The 26,944-nt window shown below is 38.9% G+C and overlaps 1 protein-coding gene across 9 annotated transcripts in view; it reads left to right on the top strand.

Annotated features, from left to right (window-relative positions):
• The window catches only part of LOC108892381 (protein tyrosine phosphatase receptor type D), a 344,319-nt gene that overhangs the window by 161,124 nt on the left and 156,251 nt on the right, over positions 1 to 26,944 (top strand). For all 9 annotated transcript variants that reach the window (XM_051076295.1, XM_051076293.1, XM_051076297.1 and 6 more), the window contains exon 8: positions 2,815 to 2,862. The gene's annotated coding sequence lies outside the window, so the exon portion shown is untranslated. The remainder of the gene's footprint in view (positions 1 to 2,814; positions 2,863 to 26,944) is intronic.

Here is a 26,944-nt window from a genome sequence, read left to right as displayed (position 1 = left end):
ATATACTATGTAGAATATAGCAATAAACTAATTTTATAGAGGCAAACAATCCGCAGCAGATGTTGTAGTCCTTCAGACGTTCAGTACCTTGATGTACATAATGTTGTCAAAGCATTTCAGCCATTGTATTATTTAATGCCACCTCAAGCAATTACAGTCTTCAGCTGTTTCTCACAGTACACTGAGTACATTTGGTGTTTAAGAACTCCTGCATCTGATGCATGCCACCTCAGGGTACAAAACAACTAATTGCCCACAATTATCTCCCATCTTTTGCAAGAAAATGGCTCTTATGTATGTAATTGGAAAATACCCAATCATGTGTTTATAGTCACACAATGAAAATATTCACATACAGTATTTTTAGTCATGCTTCTGGCTCTACTTTCCTGTGGCATTAAATGTTCACAGGTCAACACAAATCACTTGATACAGAACATCTAAATCTGCCAGCATCACTCAGCCAGTATTACTGGCTACACTGCATAACACTACTACTTAAGTACTGAATGCACAGTTTTGTTCAAATAGAGACTGCTCATACAGTAGAGTGTTTTATAAACCAACTGTTTCAAATACATAGGTGTTCTATCCTTGCTACTGTTGGGTTTCTATGGGAACCAAAGTGCAACACAAGCCAGTAAAATGAGCATACAGCTGCTGTGCTCACAGGATAAGCATTATGAAGCAAAATTAATGGAAATCTATTAAAACTAATTACGGTGCTCAGAGAGAGAATCTGAATGATCAGTCACTAAAAGAGGCAGACACTGAAAGGAAGAAGAGCGCATTCCTTTTTAAAGAGAGAAAACAATCAGTTGCAATTGTTTTTTCAAAAATCAGCTAAAGTTAATGCCCCTCAAACGTGTTTTGCAGCTGGGGATAGATGGGAAAATAGCACTGAATGGCACACTGCTCTCTGGGGGTGTTTGACTTTCCCACTTTCATTACTTTGAGCTCTGTAATCTTGATGTTCAAGGCAAGCACAGAGATAGCAGGTGGAGGCCATCATGTTTGAACTCGTCTTAGATGGGTACAGTATGAATTTACAGCTGCACCGTGAGCTTTGTATCGCCCAGGTACAATACCCTGTGCTTCTAGACAGATGGAACGAATGCCTTTATAACGGTTTGCCTCCTTTGTATTCAGACCTTGCATCCACTGGCAATCGACTTATAAATCAATCACCTAAATACACAAAGAGCAATTTCTCCTTTTAAAGGATTGTTTGCAGGATCTGTGTGTGAGCCTTTGTATTTGGGTGGTCATTTAGATAGTGATTATTACAATGTACAGATGACTGATTTGATGAACCGTCAGCTCTTGTATAGTCTAGCCCACAAACACTGTGATTGACTAAAAGATTATGTGAACTGCACCTGCACTTATTAATAAGCAGCATGTGGCACAGTGTGTGCTGCTTATTAATTAGTAACTCCAGTGAAACATGGTGCCAAATTCCCAGTCTGTGCTCTATTCAATTTCCCACTGCCACGTGTCATGCAGTCAACCTTCTGTGAAGACTTCTCCTCTGTTTCTTTACCATCAATATTATATACATTTTTTTTCATCGTGGAACCTGTGAGCATCTGTGTGTTTGCATTCATTTATTTGTGCATGTGTGCATGTGCTCTCAAGCATGGGCAAGCGTGTGTGTGTAAGTTTTGAGAACAAAAAAAAAAAAAAAAAGAAAAAAGTTAAAGCACCAGTCACATGCCTCCCTCGAAGGGCAGGCTGTTTTTGGCAAGCGCCCTCCTCACCCTCATACATGGCATGAATAGAACATAAAGCAAATGTGTCCCTCCTTATGGTAGGTCAGACTATACAGCAGTCCAGATTTTTGGGGGGTTTATTACAGGGCTAAATCAAAAACTGGATTTCAACACAGTGGCATATGAAGCTTTTGCCTCAAGGGCCTGATTTCCTCATTCTCTGGTGTTTTAACAATGAGGCTGTACTTGACAGTCCAGCTGAGGCAGTCGTGTCTAAGTGGCCCTTGAGTTCAGGCTGATTTGTGTAACAGAGTTAAAAGCACCACAGAGGAGCAGCCCCGAACTCATGGCCGTAATAAATGCCTATCAGGCCAGTCCTCATCAAACACAAAAATACACTGAAATCCATATCTGTCACCTTACTGATCTTTTACCCTGCAATAATACATAACAAGATTTACATACATTGATACAAATCCAGCCATTCTACATCTTACGTATATCAAAAGATACAAAAAGAGCAATAATTTTATGCTTAACTTAATGCATTTCCTTCCTCATAAAACATTTTGATTTTTTTGCATTAGCAAAATGAGAGCCCACTCTTAAACACACTGGTCTATAATACTTCTACTGATCAAAAAATCCACAGGATACCTCTAGGTTAGGGATACAGGACCAGACTTTTTCTAGTTAAAGGAATAACTGACAAGATTTTTATCTTTAAGTATAGTGGGATACCATGGGAAATATAGGAAATTGTGGCCATGGGGGACAAACTCACCCTCTAACTTTTAAATATCTTGAAATTACTTTAGCTTAGCTTCTGTCCAAAACTGTACGAAATCAGACATGCACCTGCATACTGTACTACTGCTGCCGCCAAAGTGCTGTCGCAGACAGGATGATCCTCTTAGCGCGCCTCAGCAATCTGGGACACTATTCCCACTACTTACTTTTGCCAATTTGCTCCTGGGAGCCCCTGAGTCCTTGTCTTCATTAAGGGAGTTCCTCATTGATCAATCACTGTCAGAGGAGCTGCTCTGTAATTGCACTGTGGCCTAATCATGACTGACGTCTCATCCCCCCTGCTCTGTCACAGGTCTCAGGAGAGAGAATGTTCCATGACTTTCACACCTTCGACCTCAAGGTAGGCCTCTCTAAGGATTTTACTCTTCTCTATGCGGTTTATCTTTATGGTTTATATGGCAGTATGGTTTTATAATTGGTGTTATAACTCAATTTCCAACATTGGTGGAGGTGATGAGGACAGGTAAGTTAAGATGGGTGATGTGAGAAAGATATCTTGAGTATTCAAATGCCCTAATGACATCACTGCTCTGTTATAGAACTATGAACAATATATCCCAACAATAGAAAAACTTGTAAAATATATTAAAAGTACAATACAACAGGATTCCAGTTGCAAGGCAGCAGTTCCCGGCTTGAGATCTTAATATTTATCATTCATGCCGCATTTCCATTATGAACTGATTGATATTTACTGTAGGACTTGTACTCTGTTTGTCACGTTCAGTGAATAGGCTCTTACATATTTCAAATGTATTACAGTGAGTGTAAAACAAAACACAAGTCGTAACTGCAACAAATTAACAGCCTTTGACGTTTTCACTGAGGCACACACACAGCATTCCAGTAGCAAATAACTGCCTACAAATATACAAATATAACAAATGAATTGTTTTGTTATATTGCCCTTGTTAAAACTAATGGCTGGATTTTCTGCTGTTGTTTTGTTGATATATGAATGCAGTACACTTGCCTGTTTTACAACAACTTTATGTTTCTAATTTTGTAACACTACACACTATGGGCCACTAAAACTAAGTACCAGTATTTGTGTGCTGTTATTTAATAATGTACCCTCACTTGAAACATGCATACACTTGAGGACACAAACATGCAGGCTCACATATAGTGTACAGTACAAAGGCATTCACAGACACACATCATATAAACCCAGTAGCTTTGCTTACATAATCTTGTATCTACATGTTAGTTTTTTATTTTGTACCACTGTTGACTTTGACTCTGCAACCAGTTGAGTTCAGTTGTCAAGTTGATTATATTTACTCAATGTTATTGAGATTCTGTGGTGAATTGGATCATCTCTCTATATATCAACATAGCATTATGAGCTGTTGCCTCCACCCCCCAGGTCGTGTTCAACAACATGACAGATAAAAGCTTATTTTGTGTGAAAAAAAAGACAACAGATGAAGATATGTGAGCTAGCGCTCTCTCATGACTTGCAAAATACTGGAAGCCTGGTTGTGATTAAGCTCACATAGTGAGCTGTCTCTGTTCTGAAACTGATCTCAACTACTGCACTTCTCTCCCTCTTCGCCACAGTTGTTTGTAGAGAGTTGGAGAGGAATGGCTTTGAAAAGTAGTAGCAATACATTGATAAAACCAGCTAGGGAAAGTTTGGATTCAAGCCAGTGCATGCTCACAAGATGACTTTATGACCATTTACTTTGAATATCATCCATGTGATACAACAACAATCTGCTGCAGGGCTGCACAAAGACGACCATTCTCACGCTACAGTACAAACTGTTCAACAAGCGAAAATGTTTTTTCACAGACCTGTGCTGTTCATTGATTTTCCTCTAGCAAAATGGCTAAAAATGATTTCTAAGCAGCTGGTTATGGGATATAAACAAATAGATACAACAGGTGATAGCATTTGTCAGGGTCCACGCTTTAGCAATAGTACAAGTGCATATAGGAGATGACATTAAAATATTCCTGCTCACATTTACATTTTCACAACGGCAGCACATAGCCAGAGAGATGGCAAGTGAGTCTGCTGTCAGCTCCTTAATCTGTGGTGTCACACCAACACACAGATCTCTGGAGAACGAATTAGAAAAAGATGCAAAATGATGTAAAAAAGATCAAGAGCGATTTTCCGCACTGAAACTGATATCTCTGCCATGATATTAAACCCACTGGGATGCAAAAGTTCAGAAAACTTAATGTGATTTTGCAAAATGATTTGTGAGTCTCACATTTTTGTCACTGAGAGAGGTTTCATATTGCTGTGATACCACAGATTAGTCTCAGTCCTCCTGTGATCTTTTATTAGCACAAAGTAACTCATGCCTATAAACAGTGATTGGACTGAATGCCTACTAGACCTGCAATGCCGTGTATATGTAAACACTGTAAAATTCTGCTCCCAACATATTAATATATATATTTTTAATTATTTTGAATTTTAGGAATTGTAGTTGGTAGCTCATGTGGTGTTTTTTATGCATGTATATACATGACATGATCTGTCATCTCCAAGAGAGGGCATAGACACAATTGCAAATACCCCCTCCCAATATGCTAATAGCTTATCCCATGCCATATTTCATGCAAATGCCTTTCATTGTATATTTTCAAATGTCATTTATATGACAGCTGTAGCACAAGCATCCATAATGTTTCGACTAGGGGGGAAATTGCAACATGGATTTCAGTCATTAGGAATTCTGCCCACAGTCAGAAAAAGAGAAGGTCAGGAATGCTGAACTCTCCCTCCTACAGAACATGATTGTTTTATTTAACTTTGAAAACATGTTGATGATTAATGCTGCCCTGGTAATACATAAACAGGATAATAAGAAAAAAATGCTTTTCCCTGACAAAATAACGCAGCAAGTTCAGCTTTAGTTGCTTTTGGTTGTTATTTTGTACATTTTACCATGACAGGGGTAAGGAGTTGGTCAAGTAGGAAAATGTTATATATCCACATAGCTGCAGAATTCACAGACCATACTTTTAGTACTAACACCACAAAAAGAGTCATTGTGATAACATTGTCTGGTTATCCATTAGGAATGTCTACACAGTCATAGTTCTTAACTTCAATACAACTTAAGTAAAAATAAATGAGGTAACAGTCTGTGAGATTGAAGGGACCTTGGCATTTACTAAACCTGCTATGTCATTGTCTGCAAAACTGTTCAGGACCATGTGCTAGGAGGAAAGTTTTAAATTTAAAATGTAATCAGCACAATCACCACAAGCAATCAGTTCCTCTTCATTTCACCTGATCGAGCCCCCTGCTAAAATGAGCCTGTTAAATAGAGCATCTTATCAGGGCTGGATTAAGTTTTGACTTTGATTAACATCTGTAGTCGGAGTTTAGAATGTCAAAGTTCACGTGTGGGGAAAATATAGTTTTTAAAAATGCAAAAGCACCTGGTGTCATTATCAAGCAAGACTTCTATTTGGAATAAAAAGAAAAGTGAATTCCACAATCACAAGCTTTTGGTCTTTACATTAGTGTATAAACTTGAACAACAGAACAATTCGAAGGACACTAAACAGCAAAAAACTCAAGTTAAAGGAATAGTTTGACATTTTGGGAAACTTAATTGCCAAGACAAATTGAAGACTGACACCACTCATATGTTGTAAATATGAGGCTTTAGAAAAAATAATCTGCACATGAGCACCTTTGAACTCACTAATTCTAAACACATTATACAGCCTCATTTATTTAATTTATACAACAACTAAAGTGTAACCGTGTGTTCAGACAGAATGCAAAGCAAATTTTAGAGGCGGCGTGATTACATGATACAAAGTTAATGTGAAAATGCGATTAGATGCAAATTTCAGTCTTCTGTAACTCTCAGTGAAAAAGCAAGTTAAGTGTATTTCCCAAAATGCCAAACTGTTCCTTTAAAATCCCTAACAGACGTTATTATTCACATAAAATTACATATAAAAATCTGTGATTGTGAATGCAAAAATTTCAACACAATTTATGTTTGTAGCAGTTGTAGTGAGCACCCTAACATGACTGGGAACAAATGGCTTCAAGAGAACCAACATACTGTGACACAAACTACACAGGTGCAGTTGCAGGTGTTCCTGCCACCTGCACACTTGCCCACCGCAGAGAGAAGATGGAGAGAGATGCAGAATCACACAGAACAGCGAGAGGTGGTGACATACTGTGACCCACCACACAGCATTTGTACTGCATAAGCTTTTTGCAGCGTCAGTAACAAACCTGCCATGAAATTAATTTTCCATTTACCAGAGACTTACATTTGTAAGCAATTTGTAATTTGAGATCATAAATTCATTGTTTGTCCACATTGCTTCAACAGGACATGAATTTAATTGTCTATTTTTTATTGGCTGCATTTTTTGTTGCCATTGTCTAATGAATAAATCGCAGAGTGCAAAATAATGTTTTCCTGTTTTTCTGGGTAATTGTTTTTAGATAAACAGTGTTAAAACAGCATGGCAAGGCAATCAACAACTTTAAGAAAAGACTTGATGATTCAGATTTGCAAAAATTATAACACATTTAGGTAGTATATTTGCAATTCCCCAAAGTTCATTATGAAATCCACAACAAGTGGTGCTGAGCAAACAACAATACACATTCTCTGAAAGTCAGTGTCACTACAGCTGAGCTCATTTGGGAAAAGGCAAACCAAGCACACAGAGGCCACATCCAGACATAATAAACTGTCGCCCTGTTCACAGAGGCGTGGAGAGGTGAGAACACCTTCTCAGTACATCCTCAGACACATCTGTGCCCATGCCCCTAAAATGATGTTTCTTTTCCAGAGGAAATAGGTCAGCCGTGAATACCTGGCTCCATCCATCTCAAAAAATCCTTTAACACACTTAATTAAGAATGTAACCGTGTGGATTTCTCAAGTGTGAATTTTTAAAAAAGTAAGTTTTTTTTTGTTTTTCTGAGCTGTTAACATATTGTTGAGGGGCTGTACAATCCATGTGATAAGGAAGGGTCTGACAATTTCATTTTTCCTTAAATCTTAAATTTTAGAAGCAGCTTCATTACGACGTGTTAAAGCACGGTAATGCCAACTTGGCCCACATTTAGACTCTGCCAACTTGGCCCCCATTTAGACACTGAATCATTCAGATTGCACCGCTGTGATTGCTTAATTAAATGCTCGGCTGTGTAATGACTTTGCTTGAAAGGGAATTAAATGTCTAAATGCTGCAGAATCCGCGTTGAGCTGAATAGAAATCAATGGGACATAGTGCTGGAACCCAAGGTGTTTTCCGACTTGTTTAGGGTGAGCGTTTTGTATTGACGCCGTCCCTCAGTCAGTGAGTCAAAAGCTCATTCCTCTTGGTCCAGAGCATTGATTGGAGGCATACAAACAGTGTGCTTACTTTGTGCTTTCTGGAGAGGTCTGGGAGGGTAGTTTACAATGCCTTACAAGTCAGCAGTGTATGCTAACCCGCATTTATATTCAAAGAGGTTAAACTGCAAACAACATCATCTATTATATGGGACTACAAAAGGAAAATAAAATGTAGTCAAAACAAATCTACTAAGTGCTCCTTCCCCATTAATATATATATACATACATATATATATATATATATATATATATATATATATATATATATATATGTGTGTGTGTGTGTGTACATTTACCAACTTTATACACATCACCATCTGATATCCAGCCCCAATGATCCTGTTTGTGTATGTATGTTACGGTTACATTTCACAACTGGTTTGAGTTTACAATGTATATTATTCCTTGTTGACCATTAAATGGCAGCAAAGCACAGGCATGTTTTTTTTTCCTCAAAATAACTTTAAAAGTCCAAAATTATCAGTCTTCCAGCATGTTTTACCATGAAAGCCTGAAGGCAAACATTAAAAACCAACGCACATGGAAACAGTTCTTGAAAGGAGTGCAGCCAACTAATCTCACAAACATTTGATTGAACCAAAGACCTTTAGAAACCGCCAAAGCTGGGAAGGGCATACAACTCCTAAAATGACAACCGATTATCAAACTGCCTCTGGCTCGAGACACTGTAATCCCCCAGATGTTGCAGTCTATGAAATATGAGAGTCTGAATTAGATCTCTCAAACAATGTCAGCTTGTCTGCATTCGTAAACCCTCGGCATTTAAGTCACAAAATTAAGTTGACCCCGTCAGAAAGCTTAAGGACATGTAACAAAGCCCCCGGCCTTCTTATTACTTCATCTGCTTTCGTCTCATCTCCTCTGTGTAATAAGTTCCCACTCTAGCAAGACCACTGGGGCTAATAAGGGTTTTATCTGCTTTTGATATTAGATATTAACACCTCATCAAAGTTAAGCCAGCGGTAGGCTCTCGTCCTCCCTCCAAATTTACATTAGCCTAACAATGTCTCAAAAAGAAATCTTATCAAATTCAAATTAAGGGCGAGCTGAATAGCCAGAAGGATACTGCTACCCATCACTCAAGGAACATGTAATTTGGGAGTCTGCTGCAAAGAATACAGGCCCACTTTGTAAATCACTGAGATCGTAGTTTTCATGCAATAACACTAATGCTTTGATTCTGCCCCTCATAATCCTGAGTCAAAACAGAGCACATTTGTAGCACATGAATGATGAATGTTTAGCTGCAGGGTATGAAAATAGGTCTGAGTGACACAATCAGGATTTGCCTGTTTTGGAAACTCTATAAATAGGGATTCTAGTCAGCCAGTCTTTTGATCTTCACCTGAGGGGAAGCACATTTGTAGCATGTGTGCTTTTGTTTTATTGTTTTCACTGGGTATTCAACATAGGTTGTAACCCTGCAGTTAGCTGTAGTCACATATGAATTAAATTTACGTGAAAACCTACATGAAACAGTAATCACTATTGTTTCAGAATTGACTATGACAAAAGGATGATGTATAGCTTGTATTTAAACCCAAAAGAACAACAACAAAGAACACACAGGTGTTGTCTTAAGTGTCCTGGCTATTTTAGAAGTCTTATTTCTTTGAAAAATTCTCAAGGTAAATCCTGTATCTGGAGCGAGAGTGCAAAGGTTTCAGAATTCTTATCATTCCTTGTGGCATCCTTTGTCAGGTTGTATGAAAAAAAAAAGAAATATTAACTGGAAAATATAGCTCGAAGAGATAGAAAATAAATTACTTCAGTGTGGCAAGGAAAAGAAGATTGTGAGATTTATCAAGTCAAGATGGAAATGCCTGCTAAGTCTGTGCCCCTACCTTGAAAAATTAAAGAGAAATCAAATGCCTTGGAGTACACAGCGATTGCGATGTAAAGGTGTGTGTTTGTGTGTGCATGACAGCACACTTGTTTTCTCAGTAATTTATTGTTGAAATGTTATTGCTGAACATCAGCTATTTCATTTCTGGTGTGATATGTGCCAAAAGATACAAGTCTCCATATGGCTGTAATGCTTATGCATAGACACAACTTCACATTTCCTACAGTTAGCATCTTCTTGTATGTTTTAATTCTTCTGGAGAGGTAAAGGAAAACACACTGTCCACAATTAGCCTGGCTATACTCTCCAGTCTTTTAACACTCAACAGATTTTCTGTGAAACAGCTTGACTGGCAAAATCTATAATTGTACAGATAAGTGAACATGCTAGCGAGATAAAGGTTAAACTATCAGGGATATGTTCTCCGTCCGTCTAAAGCCAATTTTACACATTCAGCTCAAGTAAGAGTAGGTGGGGAAGGGGGAAAAAACTGGCAAGTCAATATTGATTGATCTGGAGCCTTAGCAATTACCTCCATGTGCAGAAGACCATGTTAAGGTCAGTATTATCTTAGCTCATTTTATGGGTCAGCGCTCTGGCTTTAGCTGAAATAAATTAATGGGGTAAACACTTTAGCTCACCTTGATGAAATTTACAGCAAGTGTAAAAGCTTTGCATAGGTGGAACGTACAGTGCCGGAGAGTGACCCTTGATATTTTGCTCAACCCTCATGAATTTGAATGGTAAAATACAATCTATAAATAATGCTGAATCCCTCCAATGAGACTGTAAATGTACAACAATATACTGTATAAATGTAATGAGCCTATTAAATTAATGCATTTTATTGAAAAACCCATTCTGTTTTTACTTGATGATGATACACCTGTTATGAGTGAAAGGGAAAAAATAGTTATGATGATATTTACCGGTGAAATGATAAAGAATTATTAATAGTGCTGTGTAAGTTTCTGCTTCTACCACTTGCCAAATCCAATAACTCTTACATACACAAATGCTATTATACAGCAATGGCTACGTGGGTGTGTCAACAACTCTTAATGTATTCTGTATGTAACTGTGCACTCAAATTAGGCTAAGAGCATCAAACAGTCTACTGTAAAGCATGACTGCAGCACACTGTAGCCAATAATAATGGCAGAGTCCTCAACTTTGCATATTATTTGTTGACACCTGTATGTATTTCACTCGAGGGAACAGGAGAGTGTTATTAGTCAACTAAAACATTCCATCAGCTTTTGGTGTATTGGCATTCTTCTGTGGCCTTCAGGCTGACTCGCAAACAACTCTGTTATGTTCTTAAGCCTGAAATAAATTCAGTTTCCAATGCAGTGATCTCCTTAATGAAAAGTCAATGTCCCTCACTCATTGGCAAGCTCCCACGGGGACAGTCAGAAAGATGAATTTATCAGCAGGCCGGAGAGTGCGCCCTAGGGGACACCACCCCTTATGATCAAACAGAATGCTACAGAGTGTGTCCAACCAGTCCTCCATTATTACCCAGCTTGTGCTCTTAATGTGAGCTGACGGAGGAGGGATGACAGTATTGATCTAATGAAAGTGCTATTTATATTCTCACAAATCCTCTCACCAGTGATTACAAAAGCACTCCACTATTGGCCACCAGCTCGTTCTCAATTTGTTAAGTGTAGGGGAATGACAGTTTGTTTGCGTCATATGTATGCAGAGTTATCTTAGCACGCTCATTTCTCAGCATTTCCTATCAGGCTCCATGTAATTGTGCCAAAACATTCTCCCACCATATCTCAAGTGTCAAATTAATGTCTCTTTCTGAACTAATCAAGGCCTATACACAATTTTACTTAATATTAATAACATTCTTACATGTGCTGTGTAGCACAGTTTTTTAAAAATGTAATTTCAGTGGAAGTTCTGCATTGTTGAGCTGCATCTCTGTGAACAGTTCAGAGGTTTTTGATTATTAATAACAGCATGTCTTGTCAGCAGCTAACCCTCTGATAAGAAGGACATGAGGTTGTTGTCACGGCATACGGTTAACATTACTATAGATAAGCTTTAATCCCCACTAGGCTCGATGTAATGCAGAGCAAAAGTGATGGGGGCACAGAACATACACATGTGTAAACATCAGCCACAGGATAAAATGGCAGTGTGCTGAAATTACACACAGCTGAGAGAAAAACATGCAATAGGTTGCTTACAGTGCAGATGTAATTCATGCTCATCACATTCATTATTCCATAACTGCAGCTCTTGTGTAGCTTTCACTCACATGACCCATGTGTAGTTTAACATGCATGAACATATTCTACCCGTGGCTATGCACTCATGAATAAAACACTGAAAACTGGATAATTATTGACCTTGCGTTTAAGCGTGGACCTCTACCCAGCAAAGAATCTACATGAGAATATCACCAATGACTCCATACCATGCTGTACATTCTTATGAATAGTCTGAGAATGAATGTTGACTAAGAAAAGATGAAATTTGTCTAGAAAGAGCTGCAAAGTTTCAGGAGGTTTGAGATCAAAATATACATGTTATCATAAGGGAATCTAATCTCAAACTGTGTTTAAATGGTCAGTATTTTTTTCCAATAAAATAGGTGCCACTGCACCAACTGCATATGGTTTTAATTGGTAAGCAATAATTTTGTGTACTCTGCATAGCTGATTAGCTTTGTTGTTAAATGCTAAATGTTATTTAGATTATCCAATTATATTCAGAGCAAATCAATTTACATTAATTTGGGTGGTAATATGTTATGTTGCAGTAATTTAGTTTGTATTAATTTGATAAACAAAACATCAATATCTCAAGTTTTTCTTGTGGACTACAAATTAGGTTTTATAGTTATTATAAGACGTGTGCATTTTGTTTTACAGCTATGGGTTTTAGTAAAGTATTTTTAAAAGTGACAAAATGCAATTACATTTCCTACAAAACATAGTTGTGTAGAAATATAATTTACGGGAGACAGGGGAGAAAGCCTGAGAGATGAGCCATTTATCATGATAAAATTTAGCCCTGGCATTTCTCCTATTTGCTGTACAATTTATTTGAAATACTACACACATGCCATCTGACAGACATACAAGTACATGCCAAGTTCTGTTTTTAAAATAAATTTAAAGTAAATTTGGCTGACTGGTGCACAATGTCTTCAAAATACATTTATAAGTGATTTATTAGTATTGGTATATGAAAGTATACACAAGCACACATTACATAACTTGTGTTTTCTTTTGGTGTTCTGTGCGTGTTTGCAGATGCATATTAGATTGAAAACTGAAACTGTCAAAATAGATCCTAATTTCCAGTTAACAGTTTTTGCAGATTGCTGTAGATATATGTAGATAAATATAAGTGTTGCGAGTCTGCTAACATCTAAAATCTGAAACTATATATAACTTAGGAAATGCATTCTATCCATAGAAAAAGGGGTCTAATTTATTGGATTCTTCACAGATAGAGGATCTCTGTTCATCTCAGTCTCCACTATGTGAGTCTCTCTGTAACGTGGCTGTACTGCCCATAAACAGACATTGAGTGATTAGCGCTGCTCTGCCATTGACATCATTTGCATTTTAATAGACCATAATTACAACTCAGGGAAAATAAATTGCAGTTTGAAGAATGTTTGAATTACTCCAACTCTCCGGCTCTCCTTGTGAGATAGCAGTGAGCATATGCAAGAGCTGCCTGGATGTTAATATCAGGTTCAGAAATGTACTGAGAAGCAGGATTGCTTCCTCCACTGAAAAGAGTAGAGGAAGACAATGTGGGCTGTGTTATTGCCATTCATAGCATAAATTAGAGATCTAGATACAGAACAGTTTCCATAATTTAAGTTTGAAACCCACCACAAGTGAGGTCATAGTGTGTTTTACAAAGTCAAATGAAAACTTCATACTGATACTAAAAAAAAACATGCATGTATGAGCTCAGTGTCTTGCTTGGGGATACTTCACAGTTCAAACAGCTGTTGATAGACACATATTGACTATTTCCTGGATCAAATCTGTGACCTTTCAGACACAGAGCGTGTCTCTAATCACAAAGCCACCCTGCCACCCTCCTGTAGTCTTTTTTTGGTTTCTCATTAATACCTGTGATAATTGCAGTTTGTCCATTTAATATCCTCCCGTCTGTCTTATCGCCGCACCTCACCTGCTGAGATGTGACACCTTCCTAGGATTTGCCGAGGGATGTCTAACCCTGGCAGCTAAAGCCCATGTGACCCTGTAAGCAAGAGTGACAACACAATAATACTCCCCGCGCCTAATCTTTCATTGGTGGATTATCAGATTAGAGGCCCCAGTTGTTTATGGGCTCGGTGACTATCGAAAAAGTTGATCTGTCAAGTTTATCTTACACTTGTCGTATCAAGGCAGTGTTGGACCATACAGTTGGCTGTGGATGGAAGATAAGGCTGACATAGCTGAATGGAACCTCTGGAAAATGAGAAACAAGGCTTTTCTTTTTACTCGAACGATACACTTTATCTAGTTTAAGAAATGGACCCCACCAAAAGCATTTCTGCTCTTTTGGATTCACTTGATTTCTTTGACCTCTTTGGTGTGACAGAGCTGCCCTGTTTTATTTTCAAAGGAGATATCAGAAATCATCCACCAGTTTAAGACTCAGGTTAGTGATGTGGAATCACGAGTTTCAAAGAGGACATAATCCATCTTCTTTCAAGCTGCCCCTTTGTGGCATTTCAAAGACGTGAACCAATATGGCTTTCCTATCAATCTGTTGTTTTGACAAAGTAACAGGGTGGAGGGAGTTCATTATTGAACCTTTGGATGTGGTTCACTAATTCAGGCTAACTGGTTTCTTTCCATTACAAGGCAGTGACTCTGAAGGTCGTGGCCTCTTCAAAGGTGACTGTCAGACGATATCTGTGAATAACAGTCAGAGATGAGATCACTATCTTTATAAATCTGGTCTTATCGGATTTGCAAGCCAAGGTGTAAATGTTTTGACATCGCCCCTGGTAGGAAAGGAAGTTGAATTTCCAATTACTTGAGAGACATCTATTATTTGAGCAGAATGATTAACAATCATTGAAACCTTAATAATAATAATAATAATAATAATAATAATAATAATAATATCATCTTAAATGTATATAGTGCCTATTATTCAGACCATTGAGAGCAAGAAAGCTGTGTGAGTGTCATGAGCCAGCAGTAAGAAGCAGCAGTCACTTAATGTAAACCAGCACTGCAACAAGGAAAACTGTGAGTGCAATATCCTATTTGAAATTGGGGGAAATAGGCTAGGGTTTACAAATCTGTAAATGTGTAACATTTTACTCCCTGAGACAGAGGGTTTTGTTAAGGGTTTAAGTGTATCAATAAATTCAAGAACTATTCTGTTTTTAGACAATTCTAGTGGTTTAGTTCTATGGATAGCAACATGGGTCTGTCAGGTCAGTCGTTTGGTTGGTTGATAAACCACTTTGCTCCAGACTGAAATATTAAAAGGCAACAACTATTAAATGGCTTTCTGTGTGATATATGGCACAAACATTCATATCTCCCTCAGGATGACTTGTAATGACAATGGAAATCATTTAACTTTTCCCTTTAAACCATCATCAAGTCAAACTTTTAATTTGTACAATATTGCATAAAATTCCTGCAAAACTAATGATATGCCCTTTGGCCTCAATTGTGAACACACTCAACATTACATCTGCTGCACATTAGCATGTTCACATTGTGACTGTGAAAATGTTAATGCTGATGTTAGCATTTAGCTCAAAGCCCTGTTGTGTAGTCTCACAAAGCCATTAGCATGGCATTGGACTTGGAGCCTCATTATTAGCATGCAGATCTGAGTTCCATTGATAGTGTTGGTGGCAGAAGCAGTGACACATGTTTTTTTTAGCTTTTAGTGGAAAAAAAATTGTTGCATTTGCAGGGTATTTTGTGACTTGCAGAATCCTCTGTTAGCTACCCTCTGCCAACTATATTCCACATTCACTGTATTTAGTGGATCACATTTATCAAACAGTGACTTAACTGTTTGGGGATGCATGTCATCACAGTTGTGATTCATCTAAAGCCCCTTTCAGTTTTGGAGCACTGGATAGTGCTAAAAAGTCTTAGTTTATATGTATAAGCACTAGTCTTATATTTTAGAATAATAACAGCAGAACACCTTCCTAAAGGGATAATAATCATTTTCCTCTGTCCCATTCCCATTTTATTTATGGCACAGCACACTGGTTTGTCACTTCCAGCCACTGTGATTATTCACCTGGCGAGCATATTATTCTAGCAAATACCACAGCTATAAATTTTTTTTCATATTTCATTTCGGGGGTTTGATGAGAATGCACTGAATCCCATTTTCCAAAATATTGGGTATTCTGTGCGACAAGGATATGGCTTCCCTGATTACATTATGCCTCGGAGCTGTGTTTAGCCAAATGTGCCTGACTTGCAAGTGTAATGTACAATCGTCTAGTGCTAGTGTGTTACATTAAAAGAAAAAAAAAAGATGGAAAGAAAGGCATAACACAGAGGTCCTCCTTTCATCAGTCTATTTACATGCAGATTAAATCCTGCAGGTTGAATTTGTTCATCACTGGAAATTAAAACTCAGTTAAGGTCATGTCTCTCTGGTTAGTAAAGGGTGACCGGAGGTCTTTAAAATTCTTGAATGTCTTAAATTGTGTTATTGGCCTTTAAAAATTCACAGTTTTAGATATTAAATTGAATTCTGGAGGTTAAAAGAGATGTTTCAGTTTCTTGGTGCAACCTGGTAAGAAATAAACCAAGTCACACATTCTCAGGTGATTATTCTTATTATTAACTCTTGTAGGTCTGTTAATGATATGGAAATGATTTAATTTAACACACAAACACAGGCACAAACAGATGTAGGTAACTGTTTCACTAAAAATAATTTTAGCTCATGAACTAAACATCTTGCTATTTCAAAAGCGGGTGATGTTCCATATTTAAGAACAGATTCATTCCTTGATACTAAAACAAAAGGACCTAAGCCACAACTAGAGGCAGTCTACAGCACAGATGTCCACCACATGGAGTGGACGCAACTCATTTGTTGCACTTTGCAGTTATTTATTTATTTCCTAGGTCTGATCTAGGGAAACATCTGTCACCTTTGCCTAAGTGCCTGTGTGCATGATCCATGGACTATGTTTCAGAATAAAACACCCCCATATTGTTTGGCTCTGCAGTCCTGAGCTCAGGTGCAGAATCCTGTTAGGCATTTGGAATGCCCTGCTGTTGCAATAGAGGCAGGCAGGACCCAAACACCTGGAGACTTCACGTGTGCCACCAGAATTAGCAGTCATTGCCAAGCTATCGCATGGTTTTGCTTTGTTTTTCGGTGACATCATACCTGCCTTTGAGATTAAACTAAAATTGTGGCACAGCAGCCTTAACAGTAGATAGAAGATACTATACCTTAAGTGTATATGATTTTTGTTTGTATATGTTTATATCTTTGAGTTAGCTCTCTGTTAGACTGAATATCATACGTAAGAAATAAACATGGGTTGTATTATAAAAGGAAAGAAACATAAGGAGGCCTGGATTTGTTAGCTGGTCTGGTCAGTGCTTTAAAAGCTCTTAATTGCTCCTGTGGCCCTTTCCATAGCCCTTTTTCCTAATGGCAGTCAGCCCACTGCCAAAGTAAATTAATTAAATGGGCACAGAGCCACAGTTGTGGAACAAAATCTGACGCTCGTGTCTGAAGTATTTGAAGTGTCACCCAAGATAAAGGATGTTGGAGAGGTTTCTAATTCTCACAGCCCAGCCCCAACTAGCACCAATAGCCATCTGTATTCTTGCTTCTGCAGCACTCACTAAATCAACACAGTCGACACAAGCCTGAGGATGCCTCCGCACAATCATGCATGACAACATCAAAGCTGTTCTTTATTGCCTCTCCTCTTCATTTTTTTCCCTTCTCAGCCCCTCTTAACTGCTATTTGGAGCTAAAAGCAGTGGTACCATTTGCAAATATTATCTAGGGTTAGTGCAAATACTGAAAATCTCAGCTCTGTCTTGTCAGTGGTTCAGTCACAGCTGATAGCCATGTTCAAGGATGATTTTATCCTTGCACAGGTGCAAATTTAATAAGTGAACCTGCAAGCACATTGATTACCAGGGAAGGTTTGAAGCCTCATCTGTGAATCTGTTGCCTTCGAAAAGACTTGCCATCTTAAAAAACAAATCCTTTGTAATAGACTGTTCAGCATTCTTCAGGGTCTTCCCTTAATTGCCTGCCTTTGTTCCTACCTCAACATATTGACAACCATAAATCTCTAAAATGTCGGATGAGCCAAATCCCCAGATTTCCATGAGAGGGATGTTTCAATGATGAGCTGGATCTGTCATTGGGGAGCCACTCAGCACCCACAAACAGATTGAGCAGGCACCCAAGATGGATCTGTCGACACTTCATTCTGCATATCTCTATTTAATGATATTATATTTCATTTCCCGAGCAAAGAAAACACCATTACCCAAGGCAGTGAGTCGTAACAAGCCATTCTGCAACAGATTCCAGGCCTCCTTGGTGGTACAGTAATTGAATTACAATTGCATGTGACACAAAGTTTGAAAATTATTGTATTTTTTTCCATTTGTTTCTTCAATGTAACATACTAAGCTCAACTTTGCACACACTGACATGTAAAGCAGCTTGGTTCAATTTTCATCTGAATATGACCATTACCTGCTTTTGTAAGATGTTCTAAGATCTTCAGTGGATGTTTCATTCCAAGTTAAGCCTTAATATGACCAGAAATTATTATGCTGCATGTACTGACATATTTAGAGTGTTAAGGGTAGCTGTTTCTAGTGTATATAATCCTATCAACTTTGTAAATCACCACACAGGAGAACGTCAGTGGCCAGCCAGCAGAAAGGTCACAATAAATCGTCCTCAGGCAACATTTAGGCTGATTTCTGATAATTCCTATACATAGACCCATATTGATCACTGTCAAAATTTCTCTGGTAACTGTGGTTAAGTGCTTTGGAAGCCATTGAGGTTTTGAAAAGTGTGCCCAGTTGTTTTGACCACAGATTGAAAAGCAGTTATCATTTCAATGGGAGCAATATGCTCATAGGGGAAAGGACAAAGAGGTCAGCAGAAGTGGAGTAAGTGCTCCCTCGGGCACAAACACAAGGCCATTCAAAAGGCCCCACAGAGAGACCAGGGGAAATTGATTTCAGCTTTATTCCTGGTCAAATGCATGACTATGCTAGCGGGTGACCCGATGGTGGACCCGTCCACTCAAATTAGGAAACCATTTGGAAGATACGGCCACATGTGAATGGCCAATCATGCTCCATGAATATTGTGCTACAATGACATTATTTCACACATCAAAACATCTAGAGGTCATCCAGTGCTCCTGTTTTTTGAGTGATGATCTTTTTGTTGGGGCAGGCCCCCATCTACTAAAGTAGTTCGCGATAAGTGCACTGTATGGCCACTGGCAAAACTGAACAGTAACACTGTAAAATGTTTCTGGGGCACTGTCAATGGCACAAATTACATAAAGACATAAAAGCTTTTTCTACCGGCTGCATGCATTTTGACAAAAGATGGATTGGCACATACTTTTCCTCATTGATAATGGAGAGATTGCTGTCAGCTCCACTGAGAGACATTTAAAATCCCCCCAACACCAAACACCCATCATCCCACTACATAAGACAAGAGGGGTGAGGGTAGGATGTTGGAACATACAGCACATCATCTATCTGTTAGTCTTGACACCAGCTGAGTTGACAGGATTTTAATGGATATAGTCAACTATTTAGGTATTCACAAACAAAGAGTAATCCTTTCACATGTATTGCTAACGATTTAATTAGAGTCTCAGTTCAAATTTTCTGGCATTGTTTGCTCTAGTGCCTCAAGTGTACCTTAAGTGAGCTAGGAGGCTGTTTAAATTCCATATAGTATAGAAAGTATATTAACATTGCATACGTACAATTTGTGATGCAATTCTTTCTAGTAGGTGTGGTAGCAGAAAAGAACCAGCAGTGGTTTTCTTCATGCTTAAACGGTATGGTGTGTCCTTTCCAAACACATGCCTGATACATGAAGAGCATTCAATGACTATGAGTCAAATGTATATTTTGAACCATAGCTTTAGTTGTGATCAGGTCAAAAAGGGTTGGGTCACCCAGACTGCCAAAAACTTTTCAGTTTTCATTGGCACTACTTAGTAGTACTAAGTAGTTCCAATACAAACTGTTCACATTGAGGGCTGTGATTTATCCAGAGTGACCAGGACAATGTTTCTGCAAAGACACACTGTTGCTGAATATAGTCAAGTTTTTGAAGGTCAAATTTCATTGCTATGAACACAGCAATTGAAATTAAATTCACCATGAGGTGAGGTGGCAGCAAAAATTGTAGATATGAGTATCTCAAACCATGGGCAAATATAACCAAAATTATCTGCATGGCTCAATACAGATACTGAATGTGTAAAATATGTAATTAGGGTGAAGAGAACCTTTGAGTGTGCCATAATTTTATTTTTGTAAAGCCCATATGTAAAACATGAGCCATTCTTCCATTTCCCAACATTCACCTGGTCTTCCTCCTCTGCAGGATCACTGTACAGCCAATGAGGAGCTCTGTGGGAGCTTTGGGCTTATAGCCACACACTGTGTACATACATGATTTATCTATGTTTGATTTGCTTTGCTCCTTTTATGATGTTGCAAATCAGGGTTCAGTTAAGCCCAAAAAAGAAAATGCCCTTGTTTTATTTCCCCCACAACCACCATGTTTATACACTACACTACAGTATATGAAGCAGGACAGGAGCATTGGTACGGAAAAGAGGGTTGTACCAACCATCACTATGTTGCTTCAACACCACGGACCTCGGGGCTTTGCTGGCTGCCAAACTGCAGTCAACCACAGAGCTGTGTGCTTATTTTCTCTACCCTCCTCTTGACCATATGGAGCATAAGGGTCACAGGGACACTGTGTATCACAGATTTGTCTCTGTGTGTGAGTATGTGTGTATACATGTGCGTGTGTATATGTATTGCCTGTTTGCGAAATGAGCCAAATCTGCTCGCTAGTGTCTGTGGATTTGGCAGTGGGGTGCATTGATTCTGTCAGCATTTGCATTTTCCTGCCAGCCAAGACTACTTTTATTAGCTCTACCAATATAGATGCAGAAAACAGTTCAGAGTCTTTTTACATTCTGCTGTGTTGGACATAACACAATGGCTGTGTTCTTTTCGCAGTTAATCCAGGGATTCCTTTTTCCCCATTAAATTTAAAATCAAGAATTGCCAAGCCAACACAAGCAATTTCTTTTCGTGTGACCAACGGACTGTACCGTTGTACAAGTGTAAGGAAAACCCCAGATGATAAATGTAAATGCCAAAGGTTGGAGACACTCTATAGGTGCAAGATGATGAAGTGTCTTTTACTCTATTGCCAGCTGATCCGGGGTCAGCTTGTCAGAGCTGACATGGTGACATAGTAGCAACCTCTCATTTAATCACCATATTAATTCACCCATCACAAAGCCCTAATGACACCGCCGCTGGCCGATTAATCTCAGAATTTGATTTAGAGAGTGTCCATTCATCATAACTGACTGTTTCAGTTTGCAATCAATATGGCCCTTTTAGCACTTTGGACACCTAGACCTCAAGAGGTACACAGTCATGGTGTGAAGAGTGTTATGATAAAGTAAATGCTTGCCCAGGCCAAAGGGGAGACACATCAATCATGTACCAGTGCATACATCAGCAGCATTTTTTCCTCAGGTTCTCTTGAAAGCCTCTTTGGACAAAAAGCAAAGGTACATGACTTCATAGCTTCATAAAAAATGTCCTTCTGACCACAATAAAATCTTGAGTAGCAAATTATTTTACTTCATAGTCAGGAAACATATAGTGATAGCTTGCAGCTGCCAATTTACGTGGGTACAGTTGTTTATACCCCTGTATCTTGGAATAAGCTGTGTTGCTAGTGCACCTTGTCAGTATCCCTGCATGCTTGCGCTTGGACACACTCTTGCCCATACATGCACACGCCATCAAGCCGCAGGGCGAAGGCAGCTCTGCTCACTCAAGGGGAAAGTGAACAGCTGTGCCGGTGACAGCTGGAGCAGTCATGACATCCCTTCACCAAATATCAGGGATGGCTTAGGACGCAATGGCGTATCAGCCCGAGAGGGGTCCATTTACAACCTGGACGAGATGCTGAGGCTTTAGCCTGCGACCAGGCTGAAGCGACAGAGCTCAGTTTTTCCTCCTCGCATTTCCAGTGATAATGTGAGAAGTAATGAGTTTCTCCTTGGTCTGCAGCCCATATAATAGTTCCCCATTTGCTTCAAAACAAGCCCAATGGAGCAAATTAGATAATGTTGTGCCCGTGAAAAATGAGCTGACTACTAATGTTTATTTTCAGAGGTCCAGTTTCTATGATTCCTCATCAGATTCTCACCAGATTCTTGTATCATTGCTTATGATTTCTAATCTTATCTTGAACAATGTGGTGGTAATTCACTCAGGAGAAAAACATCTGCTGTATGCCTCAAATATAAAAGCAGTAAATTTAGAATTTATTCTGTCTCACTAACTATCATCGGTGGCATGTCAATCATTTTGCCTTACCCTGGAGATACATTAAGAATGCAAAATGTTATCGCACATAAACACTTTTTCTAATCATCCCTGAGTTTGGGTTTTGTTTGAAATATTAAAAATGATGGATGTCTAAAATGTGTTAGAACCAGTCGTAATTGTGGAGGCAGCATTAAAAAAAGAAATCAGTGTACTATGCAAATGAGCATAATCACCTTCAGCCCCTTTAGCACCAGACCGATTTTAATTACACCTTAATTTCATGTATAAATACCCCCAATTCAGAGGAGCTGCTGCAGTAAGCCCCAGCAGAATAGACTGAGTGGGAGGACTGTATAGGTACAGATAATTACAACTCACTGTTATGGACTCCTGATTATATGAAGTGGTGGCCAACATACTGTCTCCAAATGCCACTGAATGAACTTCAGCAGAGTGACAGATTAAGGTATAACACAGTTTTGACAGTGGTGCCATGTGAACTGAACTTCATACATGGCTAGGTTGGTGTCTTTTTGGAGTCCAGTTTTGTGATGTTAATACAGTATGACACCAGGTTATATAAAATCGGTTACATAGAACCTTACATTTACTATTCCAAATATGGTACAGCAAAACTGAGCCAATGGGAGCTAGATTTTCCTCTATCAGATGTTTTGAAAACTGTTCTGCAAGTGGAATTTTGTTGAGACTGGTTTATGTGTAAAACATACCTCTAAAGGTTGCCGTCTAATTTTTTTTTTCCTGTGTGAGGTTATTTAAAAACCAAAGACTTATGTGTTTGTGGGTACATCTGTGTTTCAAATTAAGTGCAATTTGTCTACGAAAAGTTTCCAGGTTTTAATTAACATCATGACGTAGCTGATTTTACAGATGCAGCCACATGTTTGCTTTTACTTTTGATGTAATCCATGGAAATTACAAAAACATGATCTATATGTATATGGTCAAGTTAATGTATACTACAGAACTTAAAAATTCATACAGTGCCACTTGTGAAATTAGCCCTGACTGAAACAGCAAATCCACAGTTCAACTTGAGGAATCATTAAAGTTGAATGGCTGGGTTCGCTCTATAAATAGAGGCCTTTTTCTCCTGCAGGGACTGAAAATTGAGCATTGTTGAAAACACCGGAGGAGCATATGCTTAGGCACAGCTTGTTGCAGCCTCAGATGTTCCTTAACAGTTGACTTCCTCGTGTTACATTTCCTTTTTCACCACGTTATTGTGCTAATTATTTTTCGGCACGTTCCACTTGAGCAGCTTGCGGCTCGGACCGCACAAACTTAGCCCAGTTTTTTTTCCTTTCTCCTTACCCCAGAAGCACCCAACACAAGGACCACTGAATATCTTCCCAGCTGTGTGACACATTGGTTCCTCAACACTATTGACTGTTTTGAAATGCTTATGGGAGCTGATGGAGCATTCTCTTGCTCTTCGCTTCTGCAGCCAAATATGATTTGTGCAGAGCAAATTCCCTGCAGAGCTACTCCCACAGTGTTGATACTCAGGTAAATTCATATATATAAAAAAATCCAATCATTGTTTATATTGCCTGTTTAGTGTGATTTTTATTCGACTGTATGTATTCCACCTCCTACCATGCTGGAAGGCTCAGAAAATACGTGCCAAGTACTTCCATTTTTCACAAAGTGCACAGTGATGCCACAAGTAATTGCCACAGACAAAAGCATACACTGACATGAAGGAAGCACAGCAACACAGTCAAAAAGAAGTGTGTCATTGTATTGCTTGTCACGCTGAATTCTCCACCTATACATTTTTCACATTTCCCTCACAGTCAAACACGCTGCCTGGAACCTTTGCTGTCTGGCATGATGTGAAACGTGTCTCTGCTTTGTGTGCACACCTGTATTCCAATCCTACAGTCGGGATCTGAACTGGTATTCATTTTCTGCTCGGAGAAACTACTGTGGTTTGACCTGACTGTAAAATCTCCTGACTTCAGCGTACCAGATATAATCTTGTCTGAAATGCCAGCATCGAAATTCAGACTAAATCTGTCACTCTCTCTGATGTTTGTCATCATTTTTTTCTCTTACAAGTAAGACCAAAAAACCCTGTGGATGTTTTTTTTTTCCCTGAAAAATAAATAAATACATAAATAAATAAATAATAAACAAATGAGCCAATGCATAATTCACGTTCTTTTAGGAGAAAGGAAAGTGCTGGCTGTTCTATAATTTCAGACTTGCCTACTGAGGTCAGGGGTTCCATGCTTGAATGCCCACATTTGCATCTTTGACTCGCTCTGGCCCAGTGTGGAAGAATGAGCTGTTGCATCTCCTGTGATGTGCAAAAGTGCGAATGTACAACGGCATTCACTGAACTACATGCGCTCCACTGATCTCAGCGTGAAACTATTTCACCACAGCGGGGTATGCCTTCTCTCACAAAAACTATACAAATGCAAAACCACATGAAAATGGGGCCAGACCTTCACAGGAGCACATGAATAACTGCATCGAGACACAATAAGCAACATAGCCATACAAAAATTTGCTGCCTAATTCTATTTACATTTATTTTGAGTAAACAGCACATACTCATCATTCCATTGCGTCTTTTTTTGCTGTTTATTTAAATCTCTGTGCATGGCAAGTATTTGTTCATCTTCTCATCCCCACTGTTTTCTACTCCCCAATTATCATGCAGCATCATACCAACAACAGTAACCAAAGGCATTTGCAGTGACTGGGCTATATGACCCTTGTTTGTCATTCCCAAGCTACTATGCTCTCAATCCAGGCTGGGAAGGTGAAATCTGCATCAATTTCTCATATTTACATATGAACTAATGATTCCCCTGTGGGCCTGACTGTGGCCTTCCAAATACTCTACGTGGCACAACCGAGGGTGATGTATAGTACTAGTGGGCAACTGAAGCTGGTGACTAACTCAGTGTGATACATGGTTTCACAGTCTAATTGCAGCTCCCAGCAGAATAGGCCATAAGCCAACAGAGACCTACTGACCTTGGTGAAAGTAACAAAAAAAGGGCCCCATGCCTCTACATGACCCACTTTGTCACTGAGAAATCTTTGCTAGACATTAAACAACTCTGAAAGGCTGTTGTGAATGGCCGTATTTACCAACAGTTACTACATGGGCAGGGATGTCAGTAAAGCTGCCTGTATAGTGCATTGAGAAAGAAGTTAACATCTGTCACACACCCCAGGGAGAGTAATGTTATACAGTAAGTACTGCTTTACTGATGCTTATGTATGGCAATATTTCTCAAGACAGGAGACGTGAACAGCATCTAACAAGCAGTTATTTCTCTGGCATAGGCTCCTGTACCAACTATTCAGTTCTAGGATGCAACATGCAGCAAACCACATGTCTGTCTGCATAACTTAACCAATATTGGTACATATTGTCATGTCCAACTATATTAGATACACCTGGAGGAAATCTGCGGTGGTGGTGGTATGCCACGCAAAGATATTGATGGAAAATAACACACCATCTTTCAAAGAGGCAGATGCTGCTCTCTTTGTTCTCTATCACCCGTCTTCCTATCCCGTCGAAGCTAACAGCTGTTCGTTTGCCATGCACTTAAAAAGCAGAGTAAAGGCAGGAAACAGATAATTGAAAATGTCGATCTCATTAATAATCACGGTGATAGTTGTAGGAGCAGCTTTCATTGGGAAATAAATGGCTCATTCTGATAGTTTCAGACCTGAGTGCTTACAAAGCACTTATTCCATGACAAAACCAATAGTTACAGTGAAGTCAAAAGCTTACAATATTGAGCTATAGTCAATATTGTAACAATGGATCAAATGACTATGTATAATGAGAAAGTGGTCACTCATGGAGACATACCCGCAGAGAATTACCCCCTGAATCTGCACTTCCCCTCAGCTCTATGTCACTAGCCTCTTCAGCTCATTGTTTTAGGGCCCACCTATCTACCTATCTACTCCAGCACATTCATTGTGTTCATCGACAGCAAGTAACTGTTTTCAGCAAGAAACCTCTGTCAGATCCACCAACTGCCCAGCAACAAATGGCAGACAGAACCAAGTTAGCAACTAGCTAGTGAAGAAAGTGAAGCATTTAACAACATTAGAACCAGATGTTTCCCTCAAGAGCTGGCAGAAATCAAAGCAGAAATACCTGACTAACATGCATCAGGTGGACCAGAGACATGACTCCAAATGAATGCTAATGTTGCTCTGTGTCTGTTCGATGTGTCATTAGGCGGTCGCTAGCCATCAAGGTCCCCTTATCAATTTATGTGTCAGGATTTAAGGTTTAACTTATTTACAGTTATATTACAGTGCAGTAATAATTTGCTAAAATGGCATATTAGATACAATAAATTAGACACTATTACATCATTGGAAAATACAGAGATAATATTTCAGCTGGAGAAGTTGCAGGGTTGAATATATACTATGTCTTTGCATTTCCACTCACAGCTGCCAAAACTTTTTAAAAGTTTCTTAACAAACTACAGTAAACCTACAGTATGGAACCACTCTGTACAAGAGAGGGAGCTTTTATTAGATTTTATTAATTTCAGAAATGCTGTGCAGTTTTAAACC

Source organism: Lates calcarifer, linkage group LG15, assembly GCF_001640805.2.
Source record: "Lates calcarifer isolate ASB-BC8 linkage group LG15, TLL_Latcal_v3, whole genome shotgun sequence".
Taxonomy (NCBI): Eukaryota; Metazoa; Chordata; class Actinopteri; family Centropomidae; genus Lates; species Lates calcarifer.
This window is presented reverse-complemented; position numbering and strand designations above follow the sequence as displayed.